Source organism: Hevea brasiliensis, chromosome 9 (genome assembly GCF_030052815.1).
Source record: "Hevea brasiliensis isolate MT/VB/25A 57/8 chromosome 9, ASM3005281v1, whole genome shotgun sequence".
In the NCBI taxonomy this organism is placed as follows: domain Eukaryota; kingdom Viridiplantae; phylum Streptophyta; class Magnoliopsida; order Malpighiales; family Euphorbiaceae; genus Hevea; species Hevea brasiliensis.
In genome coordinates, this window is record NC_079501.1 from 4,660,441 (window position 1) to 4,674,106 (window position 13,666).

Consider the following 13,666-nt stretch of genomic DNA (forward strand, 5'->3'; position numbering starts at 1 on the left):
CTTAAGGGTGGAGGTAACCTTCCCTTACTGCCATTGTAAAAATTTTCTCAAAGTGAGGAATCAGCTCGTCTACCTCTGGTGCCGACCCCTCTCCGTCTGAGTCTATCATGTTTACACCATTGCCCATATTATGATTGGGCAAAGGGTTTGAGGTAACATTGGGGAGAGAACCATTTCCCTCAATCTTTAACCACCCATTCCTGATTAAGGCATGCACTCTCCCTCTGAGTGCCCCGCAATTGTCAGTCGAGTGCCCCTGCGCCCCTCCATGATACTCACACCGGGCAGTGGCATCATACCACCTAGGGTATGGCGGCTGAATTGGGTCAAGGCGAATGGGTACTATCTGGTTTATACCAACGAGATATCGGTATATTTCGCTGAGTGGCAGGGGAAGAGGTGGATCAGGATTTTTTGGTGGTCTCGGGTTGTTTTGAGGTGGTATAGGTTGAGCAGGTGGAGGAGGTGGTCTGGGTTGGTAATTTGTAGGTGGTGGGTATTGTGGGCGTGGGTGAGGATAATTTGGGAAAGGGGGTGGAACGTTTGCAATGGTTTGGCCATGAGGGGGAGGATATGGCCGGTAGTTATTTTGAGGAAGTGGGGAGTGATTGTTCTGTCGGGTGATGGAATGCACATCACCCTCCTTCTTTTTTCCAAAATTGGCATTTTTCTTTGCAGGGTTCTCGATCAACTCCTGTAGTCGTCCCATCCTTAAATTAGTTTCTATTCTCTCGCCAGCTTGGATAATATCCGAGAAGCTGTTGGAGGTATTTCCAATCATCAGATTGAAATAAGGAGCCTTTAACGTCTCTATGAACAAGGAGCATAGTTCATTGTCAGTCACTGGGGGATATACTTCTGCAGCCTTCTCCCTCCATCTTTGGGCATATTCCTTGAAGCTTTCCCTGTCTCTCTGTACTAGGTTTTGGAGGTCTCTCCATGTGGGGGCCACATCGCAGTTAAATTTATACTGCGTCAGGAAAGCATCTGCCAAATCTTTCCTGGAGCGCAGTTTGCTCCTGTCCAACTGAATGCACCATCTCAGGGCTGCCCCCGAGAGGCTGTCGTGGAAGAAGTGGACTAGAAGTCTATCGTCTTCTATCAAGGCGGACATTTTAGCGATGTAGGTGGCCAGGTGAATGCGGGGGTCTGAGTTCCCGGTGTACTTGTCGAAGTCCAGGACCTTGAACTTGGGCAGCACCACCACATCAGGAACCAATCTAAGTGATGCCACATCGACTGAACCATACATGTTCAGCCCCTCTATAGCTCTCAATCTCTCTTCCAGAGCGGACAGCTTCTCGTTTTCTCTCGTCTTATTTTCCCCTCCTGCTGCAAGAGGTACTCCCCCAGTTGGGAAATGAGGGGCGGAATGAATTGGAGGGATCAGGACTGAAGGGGATGGTTCGGCATTTGAGATAGCCGGATAATAGGAGAAAGGTGGTTCATTATTCAGTGGGGCCGGATTGACAGTGATTGTCGGATCCGGGATCGATGGCTGGAAAGTGAAAGAGGTTGAAGCATAGTGAGAATCAACCGTTGTAGGAGGTGGGGGAGGTAGTGGTAAGTTAGGGTCTGAAGTAGGCTTGTTATGGGACATTTCCCTTATTAGTCTCATGAGCTCCGAGACTTGGTCTTTTAATTCGGAAACCTGTCCTTGTATGTTCTGGACTTGTTCCTGGTCTTCCATTATCTTCTTTGTTCGTGATCTTGTTAAGTACACTCGTTTGGGTTGAACTGTGTGTTTGGTCAGACTTGCTTTGTTTGAAGCAATGTTGATTTTCTGTAGGGAAGTAAAAAAAGTTTTTAATGAATTTTGAATTTCGTAAAAAAACTAAAGGTCCTGGTTTGGACAAAGGATACAGTGGCATTTGGGAGCCAAAATGAAATCTGCAGAAGGATGATTGCATCAATTTTATCATGGCATCGTTCGATAGTCTGACTGTGAATGACTGGATTGAATGTGCACCTATGATACCTGTCCATATGGCACATCCAATTTTTCGCATAACCTTAGCGAGGGGGTTCCTACGGGAGTTATACTATTTATTCACAATTTTGCTAAACAATGGCCTAAAAATTATTCTATTAACTGAATAATTCGTACAGAGCATTCTTTACATCGGCCTAGGCTTAGGGAGGTTCTTTATAATGTAATGACATTTTCTGAGATACTCATATAACCTTTCTTCTTGTCTGGCAGGGTTGAACACTTTCAGAGCATACTCGGATTCAGGTAGGAGTTCTTGTTTTCCCTGTGCTATCATTCTCTCCAGCTGGTCAACATTCTCTTTCAGCTCCTGATAGAGAGCAGCTTGTCTTTCTTTTTCCTTCCTTTCTTTAGCACATTCCTTCAGAATATCGTTGATAAGCAGTGCTTGTTCCTTCAGTTCAAGCTTCTTCTTTTTGCTTTCTTGTTTATACTCTTCCATGAGTATCTCCTGATATTTCATTTTTTCCTGAAGCTTGCTATTCTGTACTTCTGCTTCTTTTATTACAGCTTGGAGAGAGCTTTTTTCCTTTTCCCACCGTATCTCTTGCTCTTCGAACCCCATCTTTTCGGTCCTTGCCTCTTCCCTGAGCCTTCTCACATTTCTTTTGAGGATCTGCTGTTGGTCCTCCAACTGTTTTATTTGTTCTTACAGTTGCGAGTTTTCAGTGTTTGCCTTTTGTAGGGAGTTGGCTAAACGATCACCATCTTCTTCTGAAAGGACGTTTAGGTGAGGGTTATTGTCTTCGAATTTTGTTGGATCTGTAGTCAAGTGTTCTTGATCCCTGTCAGCCCTCCATTTAAGATAATCGCACGTGGCACTCGGGCCTTTAGGCGACCTCTCCATTAGAGTGATGTTTTCCCAAGATCTGCGAGCTATTTTCAATCCTTCCTCTTCCTTGAGCTCATGGTAGAAATGACCTTGGTGGTATTCTTCGATGTTGATTCTGAACTGTGTTGAGCCGAATTGTCTCATTACTAATGCCGGAGTGTAACTTGTGTATCTAGTCACTCCGATTAGGGATACTGATTGATTACCCCCCCATGCCGACCAAAATGGATTGACCCGACGTCCACAATTTCCTCCAGCAGTAGTCATGGCTGTTGAAGCTCAAAATCCATTTTTGCCACTACGGCTCATCCTTCGGGCTGATTACTAATCGGGTCATTTTCTAGATGAGAGGCTGGTCAAGGTACCAAGTTAATCCCTTTGTCTCCACAGGACACATATGACGAATGATCCAGAGGTGCAACAATTGAGAACAACATTTAATGGATCCCTTGCCTTGTTGTCTGCAGTAAGTAAGGGTTAAGAAAGTCTCGGCAAGAATTGCCGGTACTGGATTGACCTTCTGTTTCTCTACTGCCCAGAACATTTCCACAACGCCGTAGGTTATGATTCCGGAAGGTCCAGGGAACAAGATCAGGCCATAGATTGCTAAAGCCAGCATCAATGAAGCTTGATCCCACTATTCATCTTGGATGCATTGATCCAACCACTTCTTGAGATAAGTCCAATACCATCCATGCGTGTTTCCTTTGACAGTTTCCCTCGCCTTTGCTTCTTCTGGTGGAATCCCCAGCATATGTGCGAACCGTTTCCAGGTCTGCCTATGCTCGAGGTGTAGGTAAATCCGATTCTGCTCCGCATAAGGAATTTCTAGCAATGCTTGATATTCTTCCATAGTGGGAGCAGTATTGATATCGTTGAAAGAGAACACCCCATACTTAGGATTCCAAACTGGCAACATGGCCTTTAATTCCAGGACTTGAACTTTAACTCGTATCAAGGTTGCAATCCTCCCATATCTCTTCTCAAATTGTGCTTTGACCTGATCGGGAAATAACTTCCAACCATTGGCCGCACTTCGAGATCGTTTCATTCGACTTTAATTTTGCTCAGGTCCAATGGAGGTAATGAGCTAGTATCACTTTTTGGAGGCACTGGACTATGAGGCGGTTCAGGCCATGGTTTAGCATTATGTTCTGATTTAAGAACTTATTCTGCCGACTGACTCGAGGATGCCATATTAAAAATGATGCTTATCCTTTTACAGGCCTTATTTTGGTAATGCCTGCAGGAAAGACTTGTTAGCAGGATAAATTCAGGTAGTCTTGAATTATACTGTTAACTGAGTGACACCTACACATTTATCAAAGTAGGAAAATGTGTAGGTTTTCTTAACAGTATGATTCAAGATTACCCTTAAAAATAAGAACAAAATAACACAAGCGGAATAGGGTAAGAGTAAGTATGCCCCTTTTATCCTAAAATAAGGAGAGTCCTAGTATCGGCTAGGTGCTACCTAATTGGATAGTTCTATCTTATAAGGTAGCTTGCTACGGCTTCCAGCTATCGTGACAGTTTAGCTCAAGGTCTAATTTTCTAAAAGCCACAGGTTCACAAATTGCCCCTAATGTAAATAGTAGAGCCCCATTTTATCCCCCATGATACTGTCGGGAAAGTTCCACGGGTATCACAATAGATAGAACGAGTTTCAATCTGAGCAGAAGCCTTCACGGATACTAACGGGGTAAAACCCACGGGTACCACTACATGACCCCTTCCTACTTTCCTAAAAGGGTAAGAAAGCTCGGGTATAGGGCTGAAGTGTGTGAAGACATTATGTGAGTGTTCAGTGTGTGAAGGGACACCTTTACCTCTTCCCAATACAGGGGGATTTTTATTTTTCCTTTTTAGATGGAGAATGTTGTAGGATATAAAACAAAAATAAACAAAGCAGTTAGAGGAAATAACAAACATTAATAGATTAAGGTTTTCGAATTTCGTAAATTGTACCTATCTAAATATAATTCTAGTTTATAGGAACATAAAATTAAATATGCTTTTGAGACCTCTGGGCCGGGGTTGAAGAAAAGTCCCCGAGTCCCCAGTGGAGTTACCAAGCTGTCGTAAGGTGTTTTGCGGTCGCCTGGACGAACCCTCACCGAAGTGGGAAAGAGTAAGGAGTCGCCACTTTAATTTTGAGGGAAATTAAAGAAAACCATTTGTGAAAATAAATTAAAATGAAACCACTTCAAGAACAGAGATTCTAGGTTCGGGGTCCGTAAACGGGTGGGGAAGGTGTTAGGCACCCCACCTCGTCCCTCGATGAGGGTAAGCAGATTTAATTTCAAGTTCTTTATAAACTAAAATTAATAGTTAGGAGGGTTCGAATGGAAATGTTAATCCTTTTGGTAAAAGGGAATATTTGATTTTTCACCAATTCGGGCTACCCAGATACACGAATAAATGAGATGACCCTTAGTGAGTTGCTGTTGCATATTAGTTTTATTTTAGGGGGGGAGCATTTTACATATTTGTTAAAATTTGATTTGAGAATCGGATAAGAACTCTCCTCCGATCTCCTTTAAATATTTATAAAAATTTTGGTTGAGAATCGGATAAGAACTCTCCTCCGATCTCTTTTAAATATTTATGAAAACTTTGGGTTTGAGAATCGGATAAGAACTCTCCTCCGATCTCTTTTAAGTATTTATTAAGAATTTTTAGGTGAGAATCGAATAAGAACTCTCCTCCGATCTCTTTTAAATATTTATTAAGAATTTTTAGGTGAGAATCGGATAAGAACTCTCCTCCGATCTCTTTTAAATATTTATTAAAATTTTTAGGTGAGAATCGGATAAGAACTCTCCTCCGATCTCTTTTAAATATTTATGAAAACTTTGGGTTTGAGAATCGGATAAGAACTCTCCTCCGATCTCTTTTATTTTAATGGGAGTCGGATAAGGACTTTTCCGACCTCCCGAAATTTGATTACAGCTACACACCACAAGAGCCTAAGACTAAGGGTTCTGGCATTTCAAAGATGCTGGGGATCGAAATAAGGCTTCTTTTAACTCATTGGTACCTCGTGACTAGATAGGGGATACCAGACTGAATTTTACCAACCTCCTATGTGGTCGCCTTGCCAGTACCTTTTGATACCCGATCTATTCCATTTATTTATCTGAGATTTGGTTTTATTCCGCCTTACGACGTCTTACCCAATTATCTTCTGTGTTAGTCTAGTTATTCAACTTTACTATTTTCTTGACTTATTATTCAGACCTTCTATTATTTTAAAGAAACGCTTAAGATACAGTTACCTACATTTTATCCAACTACTTATACGCTACTCGGGACTAGAATTCTTGCATTTAGAAGTAACAAAGATTAACAAAAGAATGGACTGATTAACAAAGAAGTAAACTCGAGAATAACCTTCCTCGCATTTTTTTTGACGCAATATAAACTTGGTGAGAATTACAAACATAAAAAATAAAGGAAATACGTAAAATAAAACGAGCACTTGATAAAGCAGCAATATAAGCACTCACCTGTAGGGAGCCGAATCTACTGAACTAACTACGGAATCACAAAACGCAATAGGACTGCGGGCTGATAGCCTGAGGACTAAGGTTCGCCTTGAAATGAAGGATACTTTGCTAAAATACAGTCAGGTCAAAATAATAACCGAGTTTGAATGAAGTTGAGCTTGGACAACGGGAGTGGAAATAAAGATAACAAAGATAGAAAGTGAGAGTGTCACAGGATAATGAACGAACTGAAAATTGAGAGTTTCAGTATTCAAAAATCCCTCTGCAAGAAAATACTTCAGAAAACTGGTTTCAAAAGTTTTTCTTATGAAAGCTCAAAAATAGCAGAGTAACGAACTAAATTAAGTTTCAGAGTCCTTCCGCTATAGTCACTACTTTTTTTTCGTCCTCCCTTGAACAGTTTTCATGCAGGTATTTATAGGAACCAGGTGCTCCCCATGAAGGGTCAAGATTTATTTTGAGGGAGATGGAGGGTTAGGATTTTAAAGGACATGATCTGAGGCTCGGGAATTAAAGAGAATCATAACGACCGACTGAGATCCCTTTCAGAATATTTGTCCTTTCTCTCCTCTAATCTGACGGCCCAAAATTTTCTTGTCAAGGACGATCCGAGGGCTGGGAGTGAAAGGCGCTGGTCTTGTCGTCTTCTTCTTTGATCCAAGGGCTCCGGGCTCGTCCTTATAAATAAGATCAACGGTAGAGATTGGGATGTACAGCACTGTCATGACATACTCTGACACATGTCAGTAATGCGGGCGATTCTGGGGCTTGCGGTAGAGATTTCATCTGCGACGCTTTAACTACCTCGGCTCTGATTATGATGACAGTTAGCGGAAGTTGTCTTATTCCCTTTGTTTTCCGACCTACCCTCCCTTCTGATCTTTCTAACACGATCCTTTTCCGATCTCTCATGCCGGGCTCCCCTCTTCTGACCTTTCCAACTCCGATCTTCTCCTTCATCCGGGTCCGGTTCAATCAAAGCATTTATTCCTTTGATTTCCGAGGCATCTGCTTCGTTTTCTGCTCGCAATAAATGCTCAGATTTTCCCTATATATATACCTTCAACCGGGAAGCCCCCCGCATTTGATTTTCTCCTCTTCCTTCTCACATTTCCTATTCTAACTGCTCCGGCAGTAGTCCCAGCCATGATAGTGGCTTTTGATCTTTTTTCGATTGTTCTTTTTATTCCCCGACTGAAAATTTACGATCCCGGTGATTGGGAAATTATGATAATCTCATTTGATGACAGTGAGGGAACCGGACTAACTTACCGACCTGGATCGAGGACTTCGATCGTGTCAATCTCGAATCATTCGACCGATATAATCGGCGAACTGACTTCGGGCTTGAAGACTGCTAATATTCCCTTTAACATTGGTGACTGCGCCTTGAAGTTCATTTGGCTTCTCACCACATTGGGTGTCCCGACAGCGGCTCGATTCCGAGCAATAACATTGATGACGATCTCTCTCATCTTCATGAGAGTCATAATCCCCCCATCTGAGCTGTACATCTGTCTGATGTCAATGGCTGACCTAACACATCTTTTGATTCAGCCACGAGACTAGGCTTTGACATAGGTCTTTATTAGATGGGATGTACTGCCGATCTCTAGAGATCGCCCAAATGATGTAATTTGACTTTTAATGTAATCCGATCTCTAGAGATCGCCCAAATGATGTAATCCGACCTTTAATGTAATCCGATCTTTGGAGATCGCCCAAATGATGTAATTTAACCTTTTTGTAAATAAAATTTATTTTGTCAATTATCATTTTTATTATTATTGCATTGATTATTTTCCGATCTCTGATGTGTTTATCCGATCCGGTTCATAACTGAACAACCCTTAACCGATCTGCCTTAATTCACCGATCTGTAACTAGCTGACCTCTTTTATTATGGAATTTATGGAATATTCGTGAGACGTGTCAGAAAAGCTGGCGAGTCTTGCTAACCAATGCACCGCCTGGAACACTGTGAGCATTAAATGCTCAGACGGGTATAAATAAGGGATGGGTCAGCCAGTTGCTCTCTTATGTCATTTTCAGCATCCTGCGAGCGATTCCAAAATTCTCTGGATTTCTCAAGTTCTTCCGACACCAATCAAGCTCCGGTAAGGGTTTTGATCCTTGTTTAAGTTTAAATTCTCTATTTCCTTGGAAAATGAGCGGCGCCGAGGGCCAGAGAACGGCAAGCCCCCCTTCCGTTCAGATCTCGTGGTCGTCTGATGAAGTGGAGGTGGTCGAACCAAGTGTGCGACCTGAACCTCCTAGGGCCTCTGTTCCAGCTCGGGGGCAAGGAGCACCATCAAGGCATGTACATTCTTCAGGGAGAGAAAATCTTCCCATGGACGAACTACCATCAATCCTTCAAGAAACCGACCTGCAGTTGTTCAGCCAAGAGTATAACATTCAGCCCGATTCATACAAGCTGATTAAGTGTCATGGTGATCTTCGTGCCGATCACTTCTTCGAGGAGAACGATATGATCATGGTATACGAAGAACAATTAAAAGACGGGCTGCGGTTCCCTCTTAACGACTTCTTCAAGGAAGTTTTAAAATTTCACCAAGTGTGCATCGCCCAAGTTCACCCGAACTCGTGGCGGATCCTAGTAGCCTTCAGAGGCCTCTGCCGAGCTAAGGGACTCAGTCCTACAGCTAAGGTATTCACCGAACTACATAGATTAACTCGTCGAAAGGACGACGAGTATTGGTTCTTCCAGGCGAAGCCACATTGTGGGCTCTTTACCGATCTGCCCTCCTCCCTGAAGAATTGGAAGAATCGCTTCTTTATTCTGAGGAGCTCTGACCTCGGCATCGGTATTTTCTATATCTCAGATCTTTGGGCCTTAGCGATCTCACTGACCTCTTCTTTGTGCAGGTATGGCAAGCGGCGAGGCTTCCAAGGAGAATCGAAAGCGGAAGAGGGAGGTCTCCCGGAAAGTGCGGGAGATGAAGCTTTCCGAGCTGCTTCAAACGCCTAGCCATGATCCCGGAGAGATGCAAGGAGGCTCGTCTCAACCCTCGGGTCCGCCGGTCATAGAAGTGGTCTGGTCTCCTCCTCACCAAGCAGAGCCGCCTCCACCTCCTCCAGTCGCTTCAAGTGCGGAAGGGGGTCCTTCCCAACCTCCTGTGAGGACCCTTTCCCGTGGCGCTCAAGTTCTGATCCACTCGCTGGAGAAGAACCGGACTGTTTGAGAAAATCTGGGCTTGGCCAAGGTCCTGGGGGCCTCGATCTGCCTTCAAGAGGATCAGGATAGGTTATCCCCGAACAATCTTGATGACATCCTGACCCGGACAATGAGCCTGAACGTGGAGAGTTTGGTGAACCAACACATTATCCGGGAGAAGGCTCACCGTCTGAGTAAGGAGGTGGAAAAGATGGGTCACGAAGTGGCTTGCCTCCGATCCCAACTTTTATCCGCTCAGAACTACATATCTGAAATTGAGGGGCGAATGAAGTTCTACGAAGATAAGCTGGCTGAGCAAGCTCAAGTTCTGGCCGAGCGAGCTCATGTTCTTGAAGAAGTTCGGGCGCTCCGAGCCGGTGAAGTTGCTCACCTCACTTAGGAGCTCAGAGCAAAAGAAGAAGAGGCAGTGACAAGGGAGGCCGGCGCTTATGTGAACGCTCATAGGGATCTCTTAGCCGAGCTCAAGAAGCGATATCCCGAGGAGGACTTCTCTTGGATGGTAAATCTGGCTCCCCAGGACAAAGGTGAGGATAGTGAGGAGGAGGCTGAGGGTGAGAGAGGAAGCGAACAAAATATAGATCAGGCTGGGGGTGATCCTCCAACTGAATGACTTGTATAAACTTGAAATGAAATGAAAGTTCCCCTTTTGTTCAATGATTAGATGTGATCGGAAAGTCTCTAAATTGCATAAGCACTTGATTGTCTGAGCATATTAAAACAACAACTAAAAGTGATTATTAATCTAAGTGTAAGAGGTCGGAAACACAATAAGCATGAGATCGGCTGGGAACCAACGCTAAACGGGACTTGATTAAAATTGGAAACTTGACTTGAACACTTAAGATCGGGATCATCATTAAACTGGATCGAAACCTTAACTTTATTATTCCCAAACTTCTAAAAGAGAGATCGGCAATAAGACTGGTGGCACGAAGGCCTAATGTTGGTTCAATCTCGTTTGACAAGAAAGATCGGAAATATAATTGACTGATCAGGGGACGTGACAATTGGTTTGAGAGATCGGTGAGGCTTTAAATGATATGGGAACTTAGTATTGATTAGATTCCTTTTGAGGAAAGATCGGAAATGTGGTTATTTGGTAAAGGGAGACTCATTGTTAGGGATCGGTTTCAAAGTTTATTGATTTCAGGGATCGGCCAAAATATGGTGTCGACAATATATTTAATATTTTTTACCATATCAACCATTATGTCAACACTCCAAAATCTTTAATTTTGATCGGATTATAGTAAATACTAAAATTTTAAATTATGTTAAAATTAATAAAAAAAATTAATTATAATTAAAAAATATGTAAAGTTTATAATTTTTAAAAATATTAGGCCTTTATTTTATAATTTATTTTATTTAGTTTTTATGAATGCAATTGCAAGTTTTTATTTCACTTCTTTTTAAAATTTTTATTTTTCCAATCAAGTAAAAGTTGACATGTGTGATTGTAACACCCCTAATTTTTTTAAATTTATTATTTTTGGGTAATTATTGATATTTTATTTTATTAAATTTTAGGAAATTATTTGAAATTTTTCAGATTTTAGAAATCGGGTTCGATTTTTCGTGGGTCTCACGAAACTTTGTAGTATTTTTTCGAGCATTAAATGAGCTTAGAAAATTCTGTAAAATTTATGTACTAATCCACTGTGTTGTGGGTTTCGTGTAGGTATCTTCAAATCCAGGAAATTCGACAGTTGTCCGAGTCTGTGAATTTCCGGCCAGACAGACCGACTACCGAAAAAGTCTTCGAATTGGATCGAGATTTTAGCTACCCTACCATTTTCAGACGTCCCGAGCGCGTCCCCAAAGTCGGAATCAACATAGGTAAACTCGAACCTTACTTTTTCATAATTTTGTAATACTTAAATGGGATTAAAAATCCATAAAATATTCGTGGTAGCTCAAAAAATTATAATTCTTTTTGCAATAGGCTAGTAATATTGCTAAGGACAGCGGGGCAAAGTTTTAGAATTTTTAGAGCTTATTTGGGCAGTTTTTGCAAAAATGATCAATTATAAGGACTAAACTGTAAATTTACATATTGTGATTGAGGACTGTTTGGATGGGCCCAGGAGGGGCTGTGTGATGTGATTGAGTTGTGAGTATATGAATTGCGAATATAGAAGTGCGTTTTGAGCCATTTTGCAGGTTGGATAGGTCCTAGGTATAGGAGAGACTCTGCCGAATTTTCGGCACGACTTAGGACGTCTTTGGTCTTTTTTTTAGTTGTATTGAGTCAAATTTATTAAATGATTGTAATAAAATTATCAGGTGAGTCGGGACAGCCTTCTTCCTCCGCCCAACCTCCTCAGTGACCGCTGTCAAGTCTGTGAGTAAAATATTAATTTTAATTGTAATTTCACTATTATTATATATTCAAGCATGCCCATGCATCACTTATATGTATATATCTATGTAGTTAAACTCTAGGCACGTTTTATGTTGCATTTACAACTGTTAAAGTGACATAGATGTTGTTACGGTAATTTGGAGCAGTGTGCGTGCGTTGGCGTGCGTGTGATGTGGTGTTGGCTATGGATAGGACAGGTAGTCACGGCTTGAGATCTTCGCTGGGACCCGGTCCTTCGGGGTAGTCACGGCTTGAGTTCTTCGCTGGCGCTCCGATTTGGTTTATTAAGCGAAAGTCCAGCTTGAGTTCTTCGCTGGCACAAGTTGGATTTAAGAGAACTGTATAGGGGATCAGCTCCCATATATTATGATTGATATTACTGGATGTGTGAGTGCTCCAAATTACCTTTTTGCTGTTATGATGTGAAAATATTGTTGATGTTATATTTCACTCTACAGGGTGCATTAGCTTTAGATAGTTATAGAGATTGTGGTTAAAATTGATATTTTACTCTCTGAGTCGAAAGCTTACTCCTGTTCAATATTTTTTCAGGCCACAGGAGGATATTTTTTAGGTTAACCTGCTTTTCTCCCTCACAGGTCGTTTATTAATGTTTGTATAAACCTGTTAACTCTTAGAATTTCCACATGTGTTAGAAGTATTTATTTGATTTGGGTCTGTAATATAAATTATCAATTTGGACCTGTAAACTTATTATTTTATGCATGTGTGTTGGGCCGGATGAGGGAGCTGAGCTCCCATTTATTTTATGTTGTTATGAGTATGTGGAGAGTGAGCTGAGCTCCCCAATTGATATATATATTGTGCTTACAGGTCGGGTGAGTCAAAAACTCCCTGTTGAAAGGTCCATTTTATGGTCGGACTCTGTCCGGTTGAATTCTTGAAATTGGGCCCAAATGGACTTTAGAGTTAGGTTAAGGAATAGTTAGGCTTACTACGGGCCTCGGGGGCTTTAGGCTGGCCCAGGTCCTAGTGCCAGTCCGGCCCATAGGTTGGGTCGTGACAGTGATGTTTTCTTTGTTCAAGAAAGCGATTATATGAAATCAAACAGATTCTTTTAACTAGAGAATTACTCGTGCATTGCACGTTATTATTAATAATTTTAATTTATATATTTTAAAATTTTAATATATAAAAATAATATAATATTTTAAATTTTATTTTTATTATTTTAATCTATAATAATATAATAAAAATATTACTTAAAGATATAAATCATTTGAAATTGGTTATTTATATGATTATTTGTATCATTTTAAATATGAAAATTTTATTATACAATTAAAAAGAAAAAAAAAGAAAATTAAATGGAGAAATATCACGTAATAATATTATAGATAATATCGTATAATAATACTATAGAATATAATACCACATGATAGTATTATGAAAAATATATTTTTTATTTTACGAGTACGTACTTCTTCTTTTATAATGAAATAGAACACACATCATATAATTTATAAAATCATATAATTTATAAAACAATTGAATTCTTATAAATATATTGTACATTATAAATTTAGTGCACTGAAAGTATCTTATAATTTTCTTTGATCATAGAGCCGTAGGTTTTATATTGTAAAAAAGTTTACATTAGAATTTTAATTGAAAACACATAAATGGGTAAGGAATTATTTGTAATTTTTCAAAACAAAAAAAATTTACAGTAAAAGAAAAGTTCGCTCAGTTAAAAAAAAAAATTGTCTAAAGAAAATTTCAAAAAAAATTTCCACCGAAAATTAGAAAAAAA